Here is a 22874-nt window from a genome sequence, read left to right on the forward strand (position 1 = left end):
CAGGAGCCAGGAAGCCAGGGCAGTTGTGAAGCTGCAAGGAGAAAAGGATGAGCTCATTGCAATCCTTGATTCGTGACAAGCAGCTCTGCTGTTGCTGCCTCTGCTGCTGCTGCCTCTCGCTGTGAATCAGTAATGAAGGGGTAGGGAAGGAAGGGGAGGGAAGAGGAGGTAGGTGAATGAGCACGCAGAGTCTGTCTCGGGGGAGAATGCTGTAATAGGAAGCCAATGGCGAGCCTTGGACAGATGCGCTTCCCCTCCCAGTCCACCTTCAATCAGTGTTAGGCTGACAGTTTAGGCTGTTGAATCTTAAACCCACAGACAGATGAACTCGCTTCTCCTAACATGTGATGCTCACAGAAAAATCAGACAGCCTGCCAGCTAAAAGGCTGACCTTTATTCACTCTTGCTTTCTAATAATGGTAACAGATACAAGTCTGATTTTTTTACTGCATATTTAAAGTGGGATGCTCCAATCCTTGTTAGATTACTGAAATCTCTAACAGAACAGAGGCTTAGGGGAAAATGATAGAGTATGGACAGAAGAGCAAGGACGAAACATCCAAGAAACGACATGCCCTCAAGTTGAAGTGTTTAGGCAATAATGACTTTTTGCAATGCTAGGATATGCAGAAGTATTTCAGCATTCTGGGAAGGCTAGCTGCAATTAAAAGGAAGATTATTTTTAATGTATTTTTATTTTTTATTGTGGTATAGTTGATGTACAGTATTATGTAAGTTTCAGGTGTACAACATAGCAAAAATGAAGACTTTTATAAATACACAATATGATAAAGCATAAAAACCTCCAACATAATAATAAGATTATACCTTTAAGGAACTATTAAAGTTGAGATTCTCAAAGCAAAAATAACTTTCCTAACCTAAAGACTTTGATAAACACTCAGTTAATAGTTCAAAACATTGTTTTGATGCATTCTGGTCTAATCCTTCCCTTGTAATAGTATAACTTAGAGTTATTCATAGTTTAAAATTTTACAATCTTACTATTAAAGTTTTATATTGATTTCCTTGATGTGAATCATCAGTTTTAGCCAAATCAAGGCAGAAGGACAAGATCCCCTTTAAGGGTAGTTTCTTAACTTTATCCTAACAATTAACTACTATATATTCAGAATCTTGGAGCTACTGTTCTGTAGTTGGTCTCATATGAATACCAGAGCAGTCTCTCCATGCAAGCTGTAGCATGGTGCAAAGACTAATGGGGCTAAGAGAGCTGGAGAAAGTTCCTTCTGAGTCTTAGTTTCCTATTTTGATAAATAAGTTACAGATCTCTGCAAGTAAGAAAATAGAAACATATTTATCAGCATACCTCTGTGATCTTGGTTACAGAAATACATTAATTACAGAATTGGGGATAAAGGGAAATATTGCCTTCCTTAAGAGAATATTGTTTGGTTTATTTTTCCAAAACCTCAGGTAAACAAAACTTTTTTTGGTTAAACATTTAAACTATTAATTAACAAAATATCTTAAATAAGATATTTATATTTTGCTGTCAGGCCTTCTATTTCTTCCAAAAATGATTTCTTAAAAACCTATACAAAGTAAAGATTTTAATGTAAAATGATAAAAGCCATTAGAATATGATATGTATATATATATGTGTGTGTGTGTGTATATATATATATATATATATATAAATATAAATTTCAGATCCCTAAGATTTTGGAGGAAATGTCTTATGGGCTACCCAGGGTGGGAGTTGGTTTAGCCAGAAGGGGGAAGAGGGAAGAGGTTCTGGGTCTCTCATTACTTGCGTCCCCTGCCCTCCCCCCACCAGCAACAACAGCTCCATTTTCATCTTATTTACATAGTGAAGTTCTGCATGAGATTTTGTTTGAAAAGACTGTGCTACTGCTGTGTAAGTGTGAAAAGCACTGCCACAGAAGCTTTACATTGAAGAGCAAGGGGACATTTTGACTTGCAAAAGAAGAAAAAATTCAGTGACTCCTTAGCTTATAGGATTTTTTATGATTGATTTTTTTTAAAAAGATAGGGTAGATGTTTCCATCCATCTGACTTGGTTTCAAAGACCACTGGCAGAAGCATTTTTTTTTTTTTTTTTTTTTACTTATATAAACCAGAAACAAAAAATTTATTGCCCAAAAGGAATTAAATTAAAAAATTAATCAAAAGACTTTGGAACTGTATGGTTTGGCTCTGATGCTCACAAAAGAAGTTAAAACTATATGCACTAAATATTAAATGTAATAATTAAAATATGATAGTTTAATGAGCAAACCAAGTTACACTTAAAAGATTTAGGTACATTTAACAAAATGCTGTGTAAAAGGCACTACAAACAAGTGGTCATGTGTTTCAGTTTTCCCAATCTCTCCATCATCCTTCCCCTCAAATACGTATTATCCTTGAGGAGGTAAAAGGTACAGGTTAAGCTTCCGGCTTTGAGTGGGCCCCGCTGGGATGGAAGAAGTCGTTTTCGGCAGCAGGGTCCAGGGCACACCTACCCCAGTGAGGCTGAGGAACTGTCACACCAGGGGCCTACAGAAGGCACTGGGGATTAGAGGAGTGGGGAGCCTGAGGAAGAACAGGAAGAAATGGGGGCAGGTCCAGCTAGCTGCTCCTACCAGCCCCTGAACCAAGACCCCGAACCAGAAGGGGCAGAGCTGGCACCAGTGGGGAGTGCAGAAGATGGAGCTGCTGACGTCCAGGGTTGGAACGAGGCCCTAGGGCTTCATTCCCCGGACAGGCCAGTAGAGAGCGAGGATGAAGATGAGGAGGGAGCTACAGCACTGAGCAACCACAGCTCTACAGCCATGGACCCAGAACATGCAGAGTTGGTGACAAGGGCGAAGGAGGTGATATCAAATGCCCAGTGGGAAGATGTGGTACAGAAGGCCCTCCAAGCCTGGCAGGTGTCCCCTGCCTCCCACTGACCGCACTGAGAGCTGCCTCATCTCCCTGCATTCCAGGGCTGAACATATCCCAGGTTGTAATGTTCATCCCCGTGCTCCCATCCCCCTTTCCACATCAAGGTAAACCAGACTTCTTCTCAGAGACTTATTAATTCAGTTCTATACACATGGGGAAATCAGCCCAAGCCCAACCCACCTTAGCATGTATCACTCTATGGAGAATAAAAGCACCATACATACATAGCCCCCTTCCAAAAAAAAAAAAAGAAAAAAGAAAGAAAGCATCATCCTTGCTTTCAAAGTTTCCATAATTTTCCAGGTTGTTTTCAGGTTGCCCCTTGAGAATAGGTTGTTGATCAATATCAGGTAAAATAACTCTTCTAGAGTATCACTTGGCAAAAAGAAAGAATGTATTCTAGCGATTTTTGAAGCCCTACAAGAGTGAGTAATCTCAGTGAGCATTTTCCCTTATGCATCCCCAACTCCCCAAGTAATTTATTTATTGCTGATGAGATTCAGCAATAAATACAGTGTACTTATAACTCAAAGATAAATTTTTGAGTTATAAAGTAGTCCAAAAATGAAACTAATGATAGAAAAGAAACTCTTCTAAATTAACCAGTTAATAATACATGATTTCTCATATTTCCTTACACTATCATAAAGGAGATTTTTTAAAAAATCTCTATAAAGGAAGTTCAACAGCAAATTGAAGATAATATGGGAAATTTGGATGAATGATCCAATGAGGCAGAGTGAGAGAAAGGTAAAGAGGGCCAGGCAGTGGTCCCAAAGCCATGGTCTGAAGAAGAGCAGCCTCACTCTGGAGTGATAGAAGCAGGTGGATGGTGGTGCAGTCCTAATTAGAGCCCTGAGCTTGAGTGCTCTACCTGAGCCACTCCACTCACTGATTGTGGACATGTGCAGGACATAAATAGATTTCCATTGTAAAATGAAAAGATACTTGACTTAACTTATGGAACTGTAATTAAGAACAGTAAGTGCACAGTAACACACGAAGTAGTTACTTCAAGGGTTACAAAGGTGAAAAAGGAAAACACTTTCCAATCTGTAGGAGCTTAAAATCCGGGAGGCATTCAAACACAAAGATAAAGCAGGATGTGGACACCGTAAAAGGAGGAACACACTGTGTGTTATGATCTAGTCATGTCTTTGTTGTCCACAGTGGATACAGACAAAAGTGGGTTTAGACTAGTGGGACTGTCCTGGACCCAAATGTAAGAGTAATGAGAATTAAACATATCTCTAAGAGCAAAGCAGGGCATTGTTTATTACATCATCTTTTAGTCACATTTACTGGCTGAAAGACATGGGTAAGTTACTACTCTCTGGGACTCTGTAAAAAGGCAGTATCACCTACCTAGTCAAGTTGCTCTGAAAATTTAATAAGTTAATGTATGTAAAGGAATATTTCATAGTGCCTAGCACAGGGTGGGTACCAGATAACCAGTAATTTCCTTCATTCTTTCTAGGAAGTCAGGAGAAGAGGAGAGCAAGTGTAAAAGCATTTTGTTCATCTGGGTTAGGGTTTAGAAAGACAAAAGACTCTGGATGTATTAACATTAGAAAAAGAGTTAGCCAATATATACAATGGAATATTACTCAGCCATAAAAAGAAACGAAATTGAGTTTTTGTAGTGAGGTGGATGGACCTAGAGTCTGTCATACAGAGTGAAGTAAGTCAGAAAGAGAAAAACAAACACCATATGCTAACACATATATATGGAATCTTAAAAAAAAAATGGTTCTAAAGAACCTAGGGGCAGGACAGGAATAAAGACGCAGACGTAGAGAATGGACTTGAGGACACAGGGAGGGGGAAGGGTAAGCTGGGACAAAGTGAGAGAGTGGCATGGACATATATACACTACCAAACGTAAAATAGATGGCTAGTGGGAAGCAGCCGCATAGCACAGGGAGATCAGCTAGGTGCTTTGTGACCACCTAAAGGGGTGGGGTAGGGAGGGTGGGAGGGAGACACAAGAGGGAGGAGATATGGATATATATGTATATGTATAGCTGACTCACTTTGTTATACAGCAGAAACTAACACATCATTGTAAAGCAATTATACTCCAATAAAGATGTTAAAGAAAAAGAAAAAGAGTTAGCCAAACACTGGAAAAGACACTCCTGTAAGACCAACTGCCTCTTCAGTTCACCTTTAAGATTTAGACAGCTAATAATAAGTAGCAAAGGATCCATGTTCTTCTGAACTAGGAGAGGTAAAACGGCAAAAACTCAATTCTCTACCTATTTCTTTTTTGTCTTCTGACTACTTTTTAAAAGATGAGCCCTTAATAATTTGGCAAGTTCCTAAGATCTAACAAACAGGTTAAATAAAGGTGACACAGTGAGTAGTCTGGTATTTTGGTATTGTAGAATCCCAGGCAACTCACACTCTGCCATTCAAGTCTTGGTTCTTCTCAGCACTGTGTTATATGCTTCTGGAGGTAGAAAGGTACATCAGATGCTTCTTCTAACTTTATGCATTATTCAAGCTACTTGAAGAAAAGGCTAAAATGAAATGTCAATGAGACTGAGCATACAAGTTATATCACAGGGAGATGAGTCTCATCATCTAATAGCTGGAACTCAACACATTGAGGAATTAGAGTTCAAAATAAAAAAGTACATAATTAACTGACACCGTGGTGGGTACTTCAGATAACCAGACTGTTGGAACTCAAAAAGAAAAAAGATTCCTATAAAATATTATAGACTTACTAATTTTCTAGGAATGTTCTGACCTCTTGTGACACTTCAAGCATAACTATTTTAAAGGAGTTTTTTGTTTTGTTTCTGTTTTTCCATAGAAGAGAGAACTTTCCCCCACCAAAAGCAATTTAATAACATTCTGAATAGTCATGGTCGTATCACTATTACCTTATTACCTACTCTTGTGATCAGATTTAAGAACAATGCCTTTATTAATGCAAGAACTTCTTCTACAGTCTCTTCGAGAGTTAGTCATTTTGCCTCTGCTTCCTTATCTTCATTGACAATTAGCTGAAAAGGCTGCCTATTTTTACTACTGGACATTTATATTTGTTTAAAAAGGACTACTTATGGTAAGCTAGAAATCTGAAGCTTCCAGTCACTCAGTTGAGGCATGTATTTTATAACAACACAGAATGAGTCGACTTTTTTCCATGTGATGTTAGTTAAAATATCTGAACACAGTTTCCTTTTCTTGAAGCTAATTATCCCTGCTGCTAACTAGGCCTCCTATGAGCTGGTTTCTGCACCATTCTAGACTGTCCTACTTCCTGCCCCAAGGAGACACTTTTTTTAGACAGTGTCTCTCAATAAAGTATCAACATTACCATCACTGACATACTCGATACTCTAGATATGATAACAGAATCATGAAATAATGCAACGTTGTTAGACCCTAGAAACATCAAAGTCTAACATGTTCGTCCTATTGATGAAAAGAGTCAGGCGGCAGATACGTGACTTGCTCACAATCATAAAACTTGTCTGAGGTAGAGCCAGGAAGCCAAGATCCCAGAGCCCCGCTACACAGCAGAGAACCTAGCATTTCCAGCTCTGTAACTTGCTCTCTTTCAATTAATGTAGCCCATTAAAAAAAACTATCTCATTAGGAAGACTGTGCTCCACCATTTTACTCCACATGGAATTGGTCCGGAGCCTGTGCCTGCCATCTGGTATGAAAGAACCTAAGATTCTTAGATCTGAGTTGAGAGGAGGCTTCCAAAAGCCTGCCTTGAGAATAGTCACTTCTAAACACACACCTGTGATAATAAAGCACATCTGCCTTCATAATTTTTAACTAAGAAGCACTCTCTCTTTTTTTTTTTTAAATTAATTTATTAATTTATTTATTTTTGGCTGTGTTGGGTCTTTGTTGCTGCGCGCGGGCTTTTCTCTAGTTGCTGCGAGCGGGGGCTGCTCTTCGTTCGGGTGCGTGGGTTTCTCATTGCAGTGGCTTCTCTTGTTGCGGAGCATGGGCTCTTCAGTAGTTCTGGCTCGCGGGCTCTAGGGTGCAGGCTCAGTAGTTGTGGTGCACGGGCTTAGTTGCTCCGTGGCATGTGGGATCTTCCCCGACCGGGGCTCGAACCCACGTCCCCTGCATTGGCAGGCAGATTCTTAACCACTGCGCCACCAGGGAAGCCCCTCTCTTTTTCAGTCAAACAGAGAAGCTACACCCTTTGCTGCTCGGCCACAGTGTCTACATAACAGCAGCTTTTTTGAAGCCATGTTAGTGATGCAGGCTTAACAATAGAAGCCTATCTCAGTTCATTTATCCCCTCCTCTGGACAGTTTGTATGAGGTTCATCTTTATCTCCAAGTTTAAGCAGAAGGCATAAATTAATGTTAGCAGAGGCCTGTTTTTTTGTTTTGTTTTTTTGTTTTTTTTAATTTATTTATTTATGGCTGTGCTGGGTCTTCGTTTCTGTGCGAGGGCCTTCTCTAGTTGTGGCAAGCGGGGGCACTCTTCATCGCGGTGCGCGGGCCTCTCACTATCGCGGCCTCTCTCGTTGCGGAGCACAGGCTCCAGACGCGCAGGCTCAGTAATTGTGGCTCACGGGCCCAGTTACTCCGCGGTATGTGGGATCTTCCCAGACCAGGGCTCGAACCTGCGTCCCCTGCATTGGCAGGCAGACTCTCAACCACTGCGCCACCAGGGAAGCCCGAGGCCTGTTTTTTAATTTTAAATTGATCAGATTAAAATTATGACATGGAATCTAGAATTCCTTGATGCTCTCAAGCTAGATCAGCATTTTACCTTTGTGTGTGTGTGTGTTTTGTCATTGTTGTTGAAAATAATGAGGTGCTATATTCATCTTGATAAGTTGTGAACTGCCTCTACCTCCTTCCCATGGTCCATCTCCAGTTCTCTATTAATAATTTGCTATCTCTGGCATCTTCATGTTACATAGAATGCTAGGTGTAGTTTAACATCTGTCACTGTGAAAAATAATACTTTCAGTGGAGGAGTTATATGGGTCAGCCCATGTAATAGCAAGTGAATTTGTCTCCACAAAATGAATATGTCAAGATGGGGACATTCATTTTTTTTTTTGAATAGACAAGTCATATTCTGAAATAAAGATGGTAATAGATTGTACAGCCATACTATTTCCCTCTCCCTACCTCCCACTCATGGCTTCAAAAGGGTTAGTAGACTTTCAGAGGTAGCAAACTGGTGAGAGTGGAGGTGATTTTTCCTCCACTTTCACTGGAGGTGATTGGATTCCTCTCCACCTCCCTTGTGAGTTCAGCACTCCTATACACTGAGAGTTGCCACAAGCTGTCTTGCATGATGATAGTAACAAGTGAACAAGTGTGTACAGGTCTTTCCTGCTTGGTGGGCTCCTTTCTCTACCTCATACGCATATTTGTTCCAAGCAGGGCCTAACAAAACAACTTATACACCACAAAGTCTTGATAAATACTTCAGTGACTAAAAGTATGAATAATAATAGTTACCATTTATTTAGTATCTACAACAGCCATAAACTATGCCAAGCCCTTAGAGTATGCATTATTGCAATTAATGTTAACAACAAATTACACTCATTTTACATAGGAGACACCTGAGCTTACAAAAGTTAAGTGACTTGGCAGAGATCATGTAGCTACTAAGTGGTAACTGCAACTATAATTTACACATCTGCTATATAAGTGTTTTAAATCTAATTTGAGTTATTTGAAACAATGAAGGAAGTAGAGTTAAACAGGCTAGATCCTAAAAGCTAATCAAGTTAGTCCAGTGGAAACAACAGGATTTTCACAGTCCAGTCACTATGAATATATAGAGGGACTAATGTGTCTTGGTTCTAAAAGAAATGACAAAAACAAAGCCAAAAACAAAGCAAAAACTTAGGCTCACTGTACCCTGGTGATCTTATCCATACCTTTCTTTTTTTACTACTACTGAACAACCCAATCCTGAGATCAGCCCTCTCTCCAGAGCCCCCAATCTGTATATCTATCTCCTTGTTGGACAAACGCAGCCTCACACGCAAATTAATCCTGGCATGTCCAAAGTCACCATTTCTTCCCCAGTGCAGTTCCTCCTCTTACATTTCCTATCCTAGCAAAGAGTGTCCTCATCTACCCAATTATACCAGCAGACACCTGGGGGGTCATCCTAGAGTCCTCTTTTTACCTCCACTTCCCATACTCAACCCATCATTCAAGTCTGGTTGATTTAACCTCCTCACCATCTCTCAAAACTATCCCCTCTTCTCCATTCCCATCTCTTCTGATTTGAGCTCACCCCTTAGTATGACATGCTGGGACGTCTACCATCTGCAATACTCAAGTTACTTAAGTTCCCCTGCACACACCAGGTAACTGCATACCTCAACGTCTTTGTTCTTGCTTTCTCCTTTTCTTGAACTGTTTTTCCCCTCTAGTTCACTTACCTTTTCCTAATTTGTTTTTATTTATTTATTTATTTGGTTGAACCAGGTCTTAGTTGCAGCAGGCGGGCTCCTTAGCTGTGGCACGCAAACTCTTAGTTGCAGCATGCATGTGGGATCTAGTTCCCTGACCAGGGATCGAACCCAGCCCCCTGCATTGGGAGCGCGGAGTCTTATCCACTGTGCCACCAGGGAAGTCCCACCTTTTCCTAATTTGTTAAAACTCAACTCTGGTATTACCTCCTGCAGGAACCCTCCCTCAATCCTAGGGTTGGGGTACATGGCCTTCCTGCTTGCTCTCTTTCCACCCTTGCTATCTGTCTCATAACACTTGCAGGCTTATACTTTAATGAGCTGCATTGAAATCAACACTTAGGGTCCTTCTCCCCTACTAAGGCACTTAGAGATAGGTATCATGTATTATCCTTCTTTTTGTCCTAAAAACTTAGCAGAGGCAATTACTTGACACATAGTGGCTATCCCAAAAGTGTATGTTGAAATGGTTCAGCATTCAAAATGGATAAAATATGATTATTATTCATGGGAGGGATAGATAAGCATTTCTCTGATTAGAAATACTGACGCTTTAATACTTCTGAGCCTTTAAAAATGTTCTTCCCTCTTTCTAGAATGTTTTCCTCCATTATTTTTCCTTTAAAAAATTTAACAATCCTGCAATTTGTTGTCATGGAAAAAACAAAAGCTGAGATGTCAGAGAGATCTGGATTTAAAACCACAATTTCAAGTCTAATTAGCTGCATGATTTCAGTAAAGTTAGCCTCTTTGAGTCTCATTTTTCATGAAGAAAATGAGGTTTAATATAGTAATATTATGAAGTTGCTAATGTTATTAACATCTGTGACATTTCTAGCTTGGTAAACTGGCGTGATAGTAAAGATATTAACTGATAGGGAAAGCCCTGGGGACAGGAAAGTATGGAGAATGAATGCAGTTAGTGAGGAACATGTGGTAATCCACTGGAGATGTTCCATAGGCCATGGGAAATAGAATCTGGAGCCAAGAGATGGGTTTAGGAATCACTGGTAGCCATATGCAAGATGCAACATGGGAATAAATGAAGTAAATTAGGGAAATATAGAAGTCATGAAGAGATGTTCTCACAGGATACCTTGGTATTCTTCTTAATCATCCCAGATGTAATTTAATAACTAGTTGTATAATTATACTGTTAGGGAAATTAATCTACCCTACCAGACAGAAAGTTCCATAAGGGTAGGCAGTGCATTAGCTTCACTCACTAGTATTTTCCCAGCACTCAGTACAGTAATTACCTATACAAGGAGCTCAGGAAATGCTTACTGAGTTGATGAATGGTTGCATTGCATATAATACTCACCAATGGGCTTTCTAATCATTTGCTTTTGAAATTTGGTGACCTAAATAAATGGTAATGTGAGAATATAAATTCCTAATGAAAATGTCCTGAGGTGGGGGTAAAAATAAAAATCTCGCAAGTTCCTGTTGTGGGCCAGACATTGTGCCATCTGCTTCCATACACGATCTCACTTCATTCCCATAATGTGCTGTAGTAAAATCATTGTTAAAATAAATGATTTGCTCATGATTTGAAAAATCAGTTTGCTCCATCTCTACAACATCCTTGATTTCTCACTTTCCCTCAGCCTTCCAAATCCAATTTATCTAAATATAAGTCAGCCCTGTCAGCCCTATCTACAAAGCTATCTTAAATCTGTCCTCTTTCTCCATCTTAATTGTCACTACCTTGGTCTAAGCTACCATGATTTCCTGACTGGTCTTGAAATAACACCTTAACTAGTCTCCGTGCTTCTATTCTCACCTCTTTTCTTTTTTTAAAAAATTTTTAATTTATTTTATTTATTATTTATTTTTTGGCTGCATTGGGTCTTCGTTGCTGCACGTGGGCTTTCTCTAGTGGCGAGCGGGGGCTACTCTTCATTGCGGTGCACGGTCTTCTCATTGTGGTGGCTTGTCTTGTTGCGGAGCACGGGCTCTAGGTGCACGGGCTTCAGTAGTTGTGGCACGTGGGCTCAGTAGTCGGAGCTCGCGGGCTCTAGAGCGCGGGCTCTAGAGCGCAGGCTCAGTAGTTGTGGCACACAGGCCCAGTTGCTCCACAGCATGTGGGATCTTCCTGGACCAGGGCTTGAACCTGTGTCCCCTGCATTGGCAGGTGGATTCTTAACCACTGCGCCACCAGGGAAGCCCTATTCTTGCCCTTTTCAATCCACATTCCACATACCAGAATTCCTCAATCAAAACGATGTCTTAAAACCATAAATCATATCAAATTTCTTCCTGCTTAAAACTTACACTGGCTTCCCATGTTACCCAAATGCCAATGCATTTCTATTCTTTATATGTCTCTGCTGATCTGGCCCCTGCCTCAATCTCTGACCACATCTCCTTCCTCTTTATATCTTGCTCACTTCCTCACTAGGCTCCAGTCACAATGGCCTCCTATCTGTTTTGAATATACAAAGCTTTTCCTGCCTCAGGGCCTTTATTTATTTAATTTATTTTTGGCTGCGTTGGGTCTTCATTGCTGCGCGTGGACTTCCTCTAGTTGTGGCGAGCAGGGGCTACTCTTCGTTGCGGTGCGTGGGCTTCTCATTGTGGTGGCTTCTCTTGTTGCAGAGCACGGGCTTCAATAGCTGTGGCTCATGGACTCTAGAGCACAGGCTCAGTAGTTGTGGCGCGTGGGCTTAGTTGCTCCGCAGCATGTGGGATCTTCCTGGACCAGGGTTTGAACCCGTGTCCCCAGCACTGGCAGGTGGATTCTTAACCACTGCGCCACCAGGGAAGCCCCTGACTCAGGGCCTTTGAGCTTGCTGTTGCCTCTGATTTTCGTAAGACTGGTTCCACTGCATCATTCAACTCAAATGTTATTTTGCTCACAGAGGACTTTTCTTACCATCTTATCTGGTGGCGGGTAGTAACACATTAGACTCCTTTGTATTATTTCTTTCATGACATTTATTACTATTTGAAATTGTTTACTTCTTTCTTATGTATTATCTTTCTCTGCAACTGTAAAATATAATGACAAAGCTCACAGGGGAGAGGAGAGAGACCTTTTAAATTATCTTGATTGACAAGTTATTCAACAAATATAACCATAAAATAAGATTCTTGTCTCAGCTTCTTTCATTAATTCATTCATTCATTTTTACTTTAAAAGATTATTATTTTACCGGGCCTTTTGAATCTCTCTTTTCTTTAGCAACCAATAGTCAACTAAAGTGACCCCTTGACATATTTAGATTTAATATTTATTGCTTCAGGTCCTGAGAGACTCCATGAGGCCACAACATAGCACCTTGTGGGTTTGCTAAGGAATGAATTTAGTTACTCTCATGTAGCAGATGGTGAGTAAGCTTTGCTTATAGAGTCATTCTCAGTTATTATATGTTCTTACAGGAAGGCAGTTATTTTATCTCAATTTTATTAATAAACTGCATAAAAAACCATAGTGGCATTAAAAAATTAGGAAATTTAAGAGCATCTTAGAATATAGTCTTCATGAATGTCAAGTTGTTTCCCCAAATCTATGTCTATACACATTAAAGAAAGAGACGATACTCCAACTAAATTGGTCTACCTGGTTAACTACAGTAATGCCATGATTAAAAACAAATGTTATGCTTCCAAAAAGCCTACTATTAATCTATAACCATCATAAAGACTGGGCACAGAAAAATGCAGAAACCATTTTAGACATGCAAGTAGCTGAGTCACTGTGGCTTTTGGTAAAGGAGAGGTTTCTATATTTAAAAATAAAGATATCATAATATTGGTTTTTAAAGTGTCCTGCAAGCTGTGGATAATATATGCTATATAACTGTTGATTTATCTTAGGAAGGAGGAAGAAATTAAACACTAAACAACCAGAAACAGCCCTTAAGCCCAGTGGGGATAGAGAGGAATAAATGAACCCTGGGGCAAGGGATGAAAGAGAAAATATTCCATTCTTTTTGTATATATCATGAGCCCAGAGTTGTGCTTGGTGCTAGGTAGAATACAAAACTAGCACACAATGTGTTCTCTATCCTCAGTGGCATCCTAGACTTTATGGTAGAGACAAGACCCATGAGCAGGACAATTAGGAGGTCCACGTGACATTGTGTAATAATGTGCCCAGTAGGTACAGTTGAGGCCAGGAGGTACATCTGAGGCTAGATTATGATGAAAATGAAATGCTAGAGGATGCACTTACAGCGGACAACAGACAGGTGAAGAATACAGTGAAGACAAATTTTAGAATGACTCATCTGGTAGCATAGGTCAAGGGAGTTTAAGAGAGGAAGACATCGAAGGTACACAAGTCATAAAGCTCTTGCAGTATGCCAAATGTGAGAAAATGAGAGCCTGGACTGGTGTGGTTGTCATGGAAACAGAGCCATGCTTGAATCTGAGAAGCGTTATGAAGGAATAACAGCTCTTCGTTATCTTTGTGTAACTTTCCAAGTATATGTAGCTTATTATGTCCTCCTTTATATAACTCACTGATACAAAACTGCCAGAGATGATATTCTTTACCAAGTCAGGGAAAAAGGTCTACCATGGAGAAAACACCCATGATATATGAACAAGGTGGCTCTCTTAAAGTTGCTGACTTTAAGGCACAAACTTTGGTTAAAAGTTCAATTGGTTTGGTCACTTTCTGTCAAAGTCTAATTATTAATGGAGTTCAAACCATAATATATTAAGCTGAACTAAGCAGAAGCTGATCCAGTAGCACTATTCAGTTGTCTAGGGACACCCTGATTATCACCGAATGAGCAGTAAGTGAGAATGTAAGGTCTAGTAAGCTGCCTTCTCTAAAAAAAAACACTTCACATGCAGCTCCTTTCCTTAAAATTGAAGAAAGAACATGACAGGAAAGTTTTTGAGAGGACGAGAAAGAGAGAGAGAGAAAATGGAGAACAGCAATGACTCCTAGTATCTTGGCAAGTCTCCCTGACGGCACCTGGAAAATGCTGCTGAGTTTGCCGCTCCCTTTCCATCCCCACTGTTACAGCCTTGGGTAAAGAAGCCTTCATTATTTCTCCCCTTAACAGTCTTCTAAATAGTCTCCATATTTATTACCAGGCTCTTCACATTTCAGTCTCTTTCTCTCACTGTCTTCAAAATTATCTTCCTAAAATATCCTATCTGACCCTGTAACTGTTTAAGGGTACCCTCTGGCCCACTCAATGGCTAGTACTCAACCCTAACCATAAGACAACTTTCAGACAATCTAGACATATCCTACCTTTCCAGTTACATCTGTTACCTTGACCCTTCATGCCCAATGTTCTCATGGAGCGTCTTCCCAAAAGTGTTGTATTTTATGACGTTTCTGTTCCTTACGTATGCTGTTCTCTTTACCTGAAATATCACTCCTTGTCTTTTCTTGCTAATCTTTCAAGACTCAAATGTCATTTTCTCTTTCAAGTAATCCTTGTCATTACCTCCCTCCTCCACCTTTTCATCCTGTCCCATTTGTTCCTGACTGCATTTGTACACCTGTCTGTCTCCCCTACTTCTCTGCGAACCCCTTGAGATTAACTACAACATACTCAGCATTGCATTTCCACTACCCAACAGCTCCTAGTCAGGTGGTCATAGATCATTCAAATAAATGTTGAGTAAATGAATGAATGACTGAATCTCAAATGAAGAAGTGAGTTATGAATAGATTAAAATGTGAGCTTAATTTTTAAAAAGACATGTATTAAACTAGAGGATGGTAAGTATGTATCTCTTATTTAATGTCTAAATTTGTAAGAAGAAAGGTCAAAATGAAAGCAAGTGCAATGTTTATGGATTTCAAAAGAAGAGAGGGAAAATACTGACATAAGAAAACGGTGTAAATGCCATAAGAAAACAAATAAAACTCAATGTTATTTAGCAATTTGCTCACTCTCATTTGATAGTTCCTTCAGAAACAAATAAATTTGATTTGGGGAGGGTAGGGGCTCAGTCATCAGACTGGCTAGCTCTCTGGAGGTGGATCAATGGACAGATCTACGTACTTTGCAGAAGGGACACAAATGGAAGTCCAGAAGTTACTGTTTTAGTTTGAATTTTAATGCGTATAATATATTGAGAAGGGGAGTGTTAAATAAAACAACATGTTCCATTTCACATGGAAACAAAGTATAAGTGTTGATGGAAGTAGTGACTTATCTGGCTATAGGTAATAAGTATGCAAAATCAAATCATTAACGGTTCTCAAACAACAGTTTCTAAGCAATGCCAACATGCACCCAAACTAATATTAGTATAAAATACACCTTTAAAAAAACATCTGGGGCTTCCCTGGTGGCGCAGTGGTTGAGAATCTGCCTGCTAATGCAGGAGACACGGGTTCGAGCCCTGGTCTGGGAAGATCCCACATGCCATGAAGCAACTAGGCCCGTGAGCCACAACTACTGAGCCTGCGCGTCTGGAGCCTGTGCTCCGCAACAAGAGAGAGGCCGCGATAGTGAGAGGCCCGCGCACTGCGATGAAGAGTGGCCCCCGCTTGCCGCAACTAGAGAAAGCCCTCGCACGGAAACGAAGACCCAACACAGCCAAAAATAAATATAAAAATAAATAAATAAAAAAGATTACTATTAAAAAAAAAGTAGTAAAAAAGAAACATGAAATTGTTAAAAACAAAACAAAACAAAACAAAACATGTGATTGACAAGTTAATGTGCCAGGAAGGCAGATGCTCAGAATTTAGTAATAACAGGATTGAAAGCAAAGTCAAGAAAATGACACAGAAATCACTGTGGTAAATGGAAGACACTTCCAGATGTCTCCCCTACAAGCCATTACATTTAGAGAAGATAAAAACTACAAGCAGGGGCTTCCCTGGTGGCGCAGTGGTTAAGAAACTGCCTGCCAATGCAGGCGACATGTGTTCGAGCCCTGGTCTGGGAAGATCCCACATGCCGTGGAGCAACTAAGCCCATGTGCCACAACTACTGAGCCTGTGCTCTAGAGCCTGTGCTCTAGAGCCTGTGCTCTGCAACAAGAGAAGCCACTTCAATGAGAAGCCCATGCACCGCCATGAAGAGTAGCCCCCGCTCGCCGCAACTAGAGAAAGTCCACACACAGCAACGAAGACCCAATGCAGCCAAAAATAAATAAATAAATTTATTTTTTAAAAAACCTACAAGTAAATGGGTAAGATATTTGAAATGGAACCACCAGGCTAGATAAACAATGTAACCGAAGAACTAAGTTCCAAATTCCATTTGTTTCACATTTGCATATAGTTCTTTTTTCTTTCCCACCAGTGATACTCCAGGTTATAATGCTCTGATCACGGGATACCACAACGTTTAAATCAAAATTGAAAAATCTAGCCAACCTTCAAGAACTGAAAATCTAATGCATAAGCATTCCACTGTATGTAAGACAATGGGTCCTAAGAGCAGGTGTAACCACTCTAAGGCTTGTGGTCTGCCCATAACCCTGGAGAAGCAGTGCCGGTTGTAGACCCGACAGAGTGAGTACTTGAACACATACACTCAAAAGCTCCCGCAGGGCCTGAATGGTCCTGTTCTTAAAAGAGGCCTTACTCCTTTAGGTGTCCAAATACCACTGTCAATTCTGCTATCTTTGTTCTGAAATGAGAACACATTTATTTTCCAACAGGAATGCATCATCTGTAAGTGTGCTCAGCAAGAACTTCTTTGATTTCTTCTCTTTACCTTAAAAAATTGCCTAAACATAGCATAAAATACCAAGTCATGATAATCACAATTACACATATAATCCCTTTACTAAAATTGCTTATTTTATTAAAGTGGTAGTTGAATGAAAAACTAATCAATGTGAGAGTAACATTTAATTCTCTATTTTAACATCACTTATCTGGAAATATTTTATTTTGAATACTGCAGTATATTCCATCCAATGAGAAAAAAAAACAACTTTCCAAGAGCCTGCTTAAATGTCACCAAAACCAAAATCGGTCCTATTTGAAGCATACCAACTTCCATAATTTTATAATTAAGGAGAAGGCATTTATTTATTTAAAAATTTTTTTTGGCTGTGCAGTGTGGCTTGCAGGATTTTAGGTTCCCCGATCAGGGATTGAACCTGGGCCGCCACAGTGAAAGCACCAAGTCCTAACCACTGGACTGCCAGGGAATCCCCTAGGAGGAGGCATTTATAATTAAGAATAAATTGACATGCTCAGCTTCTTCCAAGGCTCATCTTTTAAAATGGAGCTGGCTTACCCATGCAAGGCTTGCAGAATACGTCAAAGTCTAGTAGCAGATCAGCACCCACTCTACTACCCATGCCCTCATACTCTCCTCCCACCTCTGGGCTCCCTATCTCTGGGCTGCCCTCCTTTACACTTACTTTGATTTGCATCCAGGCAGGTCTGTCTATCCTTGGCTTTGTACTCAGGTTCCTAAAACTCACCTCAGGCCAGCCTTACCTGATGGCCCAGGCTTGTTTCAGTTACTTCCTTCAGTTCATCTGCCCAACTCTCCACTTTTACAGTGTAATAATACCACCTCTGGGTAGATGATACCCCCACTACCAGTCCCACACCTGCTGGGATCAGTCTCTCCCACTTCCTACCACAACACGGGAGCAATCTCAGACTGGTGATTTCGAGGTGATGTCAAAAAAGAAAAGAAACCTGAGATAAGGTAAATACAATAAATTAACAAAGAGCACTAAAGTGAAAGGAGAATAGAGCAAGAGTAGTCAAATCTATAGTTATTCAAATAAAAGAGAAAAATACCAAAGATGCAAAGATATGTACTGATCTCTCAATTATCAACAGAGAAAGGTGGCACTAATTTCAAACTAAGGATTAACATAGATTCGAATGTGTATTGTAATTCTATTTGAATAGCTCATATATTAGGAAAAACCTTAGTTTAACGATTGAAGCCATTCAGTGAAGAACTAACTCAGAAAGAGCTAGGAATGCACTTAGATTTCTTATCTGATATTCTCTCATAGCTTCACTCCAATCTAGCATACCCACAAAAAAGTGTAATCTTGCCCATGATGCAAAGTGCCACCTACACAGAGAGGCAGAGCTGACCCAGGGGAGAGTAACAAATGAACAAGCTAGTTTCAAAGAGCTTCCCTCAAATTCTTTAAACAGCATTTAAGTAAAGTAAAGCAGGTATTCAAAAGCACTTACTCTACAAGAATTAAATCACAAGCCACTGCAGCAGCTGACCTTCGACACACCCTGAAAGGAGTTCAGGGTGGAGGTCAGGAATGAGGTACTCTTTGCTCTGGGGAAAACTGATGGAACAGGCCTGCAGATAGTTGGATGTTTTCAGGATAAGATTTTATGAGCCCAATTTCTTGCATCTTCTCATATCTAGAAAAGCACTAGAATCATTAATGGAGACATCTGCTCCTCATGACTAGCAGCAACCTTCATGTGAGTAGCAGCAGCCTTCTGCCAAAATGTGAGTTTGACTGCACGTATCCCCCTTCACCAAAATCACATATATACTGACCTCCCCCTTTACCACTTCGGAGCAGTTCCTCAGAGCTCTCTGAATGGCTGCATCCCGGGCTAGAGTCCTCATTTTGCCCCAAATAAAACTTAACTCACAACTCTCATGTTATGCTTTTTTTTTTTTTTTTTTTCCCAGCCAATATAAATAAGCTATAACACAACAGTATTTCCTGAGAGTTATCTCTGTTTAGGATGGTAATGTAAAAATGGAGTAAGGTCAGTGATAATCAGAGGTTAGATGTGAGCTGGACCTGAAAAACATGTAGATTCAGAAAGTCTGAAAGGCTATTCCCAGACAGAAAGCAGACAAACCCAAGGTGTATGAGGCTAATCTGAGTCTACTTCTAGCTTAGCCAGAGTAGAGATAGGTGATGAGATTAGAACCACCCATGTGAATAGAGTATGAAAGGTTTTCAGGAATAGACTAAGGTATCTGAACTCCATTTTCAAATCAGTGAAGTCCTATTAAATATAGGAAAAGAGGGATGGAAACAGTGTCTCAGCCTGTACTTGACACCAATAGCATTAACTGAGGGAAATTTTAATCAGTGCATAATTATTTAAATTGAAAATATTTAATTTGGGAAACATGAGACTTTTGTATTCAAAAGAAGGAGTTTTCAGCATATATAAACTATGTGAAAAGATCTGTATTTACTGGATAAACAATTAACAAATATTAATCAAAAGAAGCAACGGTTAGTGTGCTTTCCTTCTCTCCAATATAACACTTGAAAACAAAGCATAGATCTTTAGGGAAAAAACAAATCTACCTCAAATATTGCTTTCAATGAGGTGCAATCTACTTAAATACAACAACTGCCAAAAGGGATGAGGTTAATCCTTTGGGCCTTTGCTACTCTGTGCATCAATCCTGGAATTAGGGATGCTTGCTGAACATGCAGAAATGCACTTGCCACTCTGGGGAATAAACAGTAAGCTTCAGACTGCTTCTAAGAAATAAACAGACTACCTGGAGAATGCAGAACAAATACATATGAAATATCTAAATAAAACCAAAGAGCGAATGATACATTTTGTAACTGCAGCAGATGCTCATTTCAGGCAGAAAGAGTCAGGAACCATTCTTTAAAGGAGGTAGGATTTAAGCTAGAACATAGGGGCTAGAAGGGCACTGTATAAAAAGAGTAAAGGGGACATGATGTGTAAAATAAAGATGGTTTCAGGATACAGTGCTAGAGTTTAGCTCAAAGACAATGATAGAATGAAAAGATGAATATAGCATAAGAATCAAGGACATGATAACAGATGTGCAGATTATCTATGTAAATAGCGTCCCCTGAAGTTGTGTGTATATAAGCTGCCTTACCCACACATGAATAATGATAATAATAATGAAAAAGAAATATCAAAGGCCTCTGAAAACTTTATACAGGGTGGCTAAAGATATAAAATTGGAACTTAAGCTAGGACAAAATTTAGGAATTATTTTCTTTGGAAAGTGAATTTATGCAATGCACAAATGCAGAAGGCACAAAGACATATCTATTGCTAAAAGCTCAGGAAGAAGAGGAACCCACCAAAGGGGTGAGCAGAGAAGTAAGGGTTCTGAACAGTAGAGAATTGGGGAAGAACAGAATGGTACTATCTCTGCAGAATGTTTTTTTCCCCCCAATCAGTTTAACTAGAGAGTTATGACTAAGTGGGAAGTAAACCACGAAAACTTCTGTTCATACACTCAATCAGCTGTTTTTCTGAGCAGCTTCTATGTCTTAAGACACAAGATTAACATACCATTTTGTTCAGTTGTTGGAATTTAGTACCCATGTGTCCATGCTTCAATTTCTCCAGTTATTAAAAATTTCAAGTTGCAAAATTAAACATATTGTGCAAAGAGTACCCTTTAATAGATACAGGGCTATTCAGGTGATCACTTTCTTCTTGAGCAACCTTTGGTAGTTTGTATTTTTTGAGGGATTTGTCCAAGTTCTCAAATTTATTGTCATAAAGTTGTTCACCATATTCTTTTATTAATGTTTGTAGAATCTGTAGTGATGTCATCTTTCTCATTTCTGTTACTGGTAATTGTGTCTTCTCTATTTTTTTTCCTGGTCAGTCTGCTTAAAAGTCTTATTAGGTACATAAACGTTTATCATCTTGACATGTGTTCTCTATTTGTTTGATCTACTCTTTTCCCCTTTTCCTTTTTTTCCTGCTTCTTTTAAATATTTTTTATGGTTTTATTTTCTTTGTTGACTTTCTAGCTATAACTCTTTGTTTTGTTATTTTAGTAGTTGCTTTTGAGTTCCTTTAACTTATCACCATCTACCTTCAAGTGATATTATACACTTCACATACAGTATAAGTGCTGTACAATGGTCATACTAGTACTTCTTCCCTCCTGGCTTTTATTCTATTTCAGGTATCCCCTGCTTTTTGAAAGTTCACTTATGCCACTTCACTTTTACTTAAGACCCACATTAGCATCTGCTTTCGCTAACTAAAGAAATCCAAAGAGGACCTTCACTTTCACAAAAGTGAAGCAAGCCCAGCTGTTATGGAGGCAGCACGCACTCAGAGCAGGGAGAGTGGCACCGGCAAGCTCCCTCCTTGGGAACTATACTCAGCATCTCAGCATCAAGCTACCATAGCTTTGAACTGTGTCTGTGAGCATCTGTGCTTCATCTCGATTATCCCTCAATACAGTGTTATTATTTTTGTTTAAACAGTGAATTATATTTTAGAGACAATTAATATGAAAAAAGTTTTATATATTCACCTTTCAGTCACAGGATTTCCTTTAACATTTTTAATAACTCATATCTGCTATTATGAATTCTTTCAGGTTTTGTGTGTCTGTAAAAGTATTTTGCCTCAGTTTTTAAGAAATAAATTTTCCTTTTTTTTTGATTACATACTTTAAAGATGTTGTTCCTATGTCTTATTGCTTGCATTGTTTCTAAAGAGAAATCTGCTTAATACTGATCTTTGTTCTTTCGTTAGATATTGAGTCTCTTTTCTTTGGCAATTTAAAGATTTATCACTCGTTTTGAGCAATTTGGTTATGACATGCCTTGGTGCAGTCTTATTCATGTTCCTTTTGCTTGGAATTTAACTGAACTCAGATCTGTGGGTTTATAGTTTCCATCAAATTTGGAAAAATATCAGCCACTATTTCTTCAAATGTTTTTCTGCCCCTTCCCCCTTGCTTCTTCTTCAAGAACCCCAATTACATATCCAGGAGGCTTTTTGAAGTGTCTCACAACTCCTTTTTCCTTTCTTTCTTTTTAAACATTCCTTCTTTAAATTTTGCATAGTTTCAATTGCTATGTCTTCAAGTCCATTAATCTTTTCTTCCATAATGTCACATCTGCCATTAATCCCATTTAATATATTTCTTAGCTCTATTAAACACAGTAATTTTTATATCTTGAAATTCAATTTGTGTCTTTTTAAAATATTTTCCATTTTTTCCTTAACTTTTTGAACATATGAAATAAAGTTATAATTAGTGTGTTAATGTCACTGCTAATTATAACATGTGGACCTATTTTGATCAGTTGGTTTTTCTCTTCACTGTGGATCAAAATCTGCTTTGACCACATAGATGAAGATGATTCTAAGAGGTTATAAAGTAATGTTTCATAACAAGCGGTGATTTTTCCCCCCGGGGGACATTTGGTATTGTCTGGAGACTTTCTGTCTTCACTGGTGAAGTACTACTGGCATCTATCAGATAGAGGTCAGGAATACTGCTAAACATCCTATACTGCATAAAACAGCCACTCATAACAAAGAATTAGCTGGCCCAAAGTGTCAGTAGTACTGAGTTTGAGAAACCCTGCTGTAGAAAAATAGGATGAAAGGAACTCAGGTCCCTGAATGATCTGATGGAACTGAGCTGCATGCAGGCCTGGACCACCAGCCTATTTCTACAGTCTGTCACATTAAAAACAAAAACAAAAAACCTTCTTTCGTATTTAAGGCACGGTATTTTGGGTTAGTACAGCAGTTTAGCCTATACTCTGATACAGAAATTGGTACCCGGGAGTGAGGTGCTGCCAAAATTAAAACTTAAAACTTAGGTTCTCTGGCTTTGTGTCTGAGTGAAAGACAAGGCAAGAG

General features: G+C 39.3%; 1 protein-coding gene and 1 pseudogene across 3 annotated transcripts in view; one reads left to right on the forward strand and one right to left on the reverse strand.

Moving 5' to 3' along the window:
- RABGAP1L (RAB GTPase activating protein 1 like) overlaps window positions 1–22874 on the reverse strand; it is a 655755-nt gene that overhangs the window by 136170 nt on the left and 496711 nt on the right. The window lies entirely within an intron of this gene.
- On the forward strand, window positions 523–2918 carry LOC133088672 (male-enhanced antigen 1-like; annotated as a pseudogene).

Source organism: Eubalaena glacialis, chromosome 3, assembly GCF_028564815.1.
Source record: "Eubalaena glacialis isolate mEubGla1 chromosome 3, mEubGla1.1.hap2.+ XY, whole genome shotgun sequence".
NCBI lineage: Eukaryota > Metazoa > Chordata > Mammalia > Artiodactyla > Balaenidae > Eubalaena > Eubalaena glacialis.